The following is a 2,196-nucleotide window of genomic DNA, read 5'->3' on the forward strand; positions in this document are numbered from 1 at the left end:
GTGCTTTCCAGTCAAGTCTGATGGGGTGCCTCACTCTGTCTCCAAAGTCCATTTTTGGTATTCCCCAGGGGTTTCATTACTCTGCTCCTCCTGCTACATTACTCTGCTACATGCCCTCAGTGCTTGCCCCAGCAGAATGGGGCCAGACTGTGCACTATTCCCTCACTGTGTCTCCAGTGCTGTCTCCCACAATGCCATGGTTCAGTGAGGAATGTTGTGTCCTGTGGTGGGGCTGGCCTTATGGTCCTCCCATGTGTTGTCTGCTCTGAGCTGATGTTCAGTGTTTTTCAATGAATGTTTTTCTAGAAGTGGATTGCCAGGTTTTATTCCAATGCACTTATAATTGGAACTGAAACACAACCTTTCTACTCTGATGAGAATGCCAATCATCTGTAAAAGTTATTAATTAAATACATATGTTTTATACACACATCTAAGAATACAAGGATATTCATTTATTTTTTTCCAGTCAATATTTTGCATTTATAGATATTGATCACTATTAAGGCCACATTTCAAGCCAAGTGAAATATAATTTCTTAATGAAAATCAAAATAATAAAGGGAGAAATATTAAATAAAAAAACAATAGATTGAACATTATTTAATTCACAGGTAAATAAGGAAAATGAAATAATATTTAGCATCAAAAAGAACAAATTTGCTAAGTATCAAAATTTGTGCTTTAGAGCAAGGATAACAATTACTGGAGAATTTCCAGATTTAGGGAAGAGGGAATACAATTTTAAAATTAAATAATGCAAGCATAAATTTCAAGAAATTAAAGAAAAATACAGGAAACAAAAATTAAAGACTAACAAAATATAAGAAAAGAAACAAAATAAAAGAAAAAATAGATTAATAAAAAGAAAAACAAAGTCTATAAAAAATTAATACAATAGGAAATTCATTATTTAAGAAAAATATATTGTCCAAATATTTGTTGAAAAATAATGAAGTAAAGAGGGAAGCAATGCTTCTTTCTTTAATAAATATCTTAATTAAAAAATAGGAAGCAATAGAAAAGGTAGATATAATTTAATGATATTTGATAATATAATTCATTAAATCTGAACATTGAATATCTAATTATCATTAGTTAAAATCCACTTATACTTCAAAATGCACAAGTAAAATATAAAACTGGTAGGTATTTTATGGTGCTAATATTCACCCTCTAAGAAATTATAAATGCTGTTTTATGATTCAAAAAGGAACACTCATAATCACACATATACAAATACAAAAAGAACTGGGACCTTCTCTAAAGCACTGAGACTTCTGTGATACTCATTAACAAGGACGAGTCAAATAAATTTGAGTATAACTAAATAACAGAATATGATGCAGTCATATTCCTCAAATGAGAAAACGTATCACCCGTGGAATATACTTATTTTTATCTTAGACTGATGAGTTTTATTTTAAAGAATAAATTGAGGTAAAGCATAATGTGTACCTCAGTTACCTTTTAAATAAAATTTCTACTAATAGAGAAATTATCTATTGATACACAGTTATTTACATTTCACTGGTGCCTGACACTATTGAAATATTAAAAATGTATATAAGGATAGGGTGCAGCATATGACCATCTGCTATTGAAAACCAAGTTTTACTTGAAAATTACCTGATGTCACTGCCTCTGGGTAATATACTAAATTATAGGAGATCTGAAGTATGGGGATTTAACAATTCTTTATTTAAAACCACAGCATTTCTGCAACAGATGAGGACTATTTCAAAATAAATTAATATCAATAAAAAACAAGAAACTAGCCTGAGTCTTTGGTGTGAAGCTACCAGAGCAGTCATGAAAAGTAGTATATTTTATTTCATGGCAACAGCAACGCACATCAAAAAGTGTACATTGGGTGTCATTGTCGATTGGAAGAAGTTAATGAGTTAATTGGAAGAAGTTAATGTCGATTGGAAGAAGTTAAAAGGCAACATAAAAAGCAGACACCTTAGGACCTTCCAACTCTTGATTAAATAGAGAGAAAGTGAAATTTCTGTGGTACAGAACACAGACAATGTATTAAAGTTTAATGAACAAATATTCTTTTTGTCACTGTTTTTTTGCTGTTGTCATTGTTTTGTTTTCTTTTGTCGCTTTGTCTTGCTCTGTCTCTTTTGTGTGTGGGTGCATATTGTAATCTCTGGAGGTCTATCTAGATAAGATAGGCTGGATAAACAA

The sequence above is a fragment of the Echinops telfairi genome, unplaced genomic scaffold, assembly GCF_000313985.2.
Source record: "Echinops telfairi isolate 266 unplaced genomic scaffold, ASM31398v2 ScPeMD7_11;HRSCAF=52, whole genome shotgun sequence".
Classification (NCBI taxonomy): domain Eukaryota; kingdom Metazoa; phylum Chordata; class Mammalia; order Afrosoricida; family Tenrecidae; genus Echinops; species Echinops telfairi.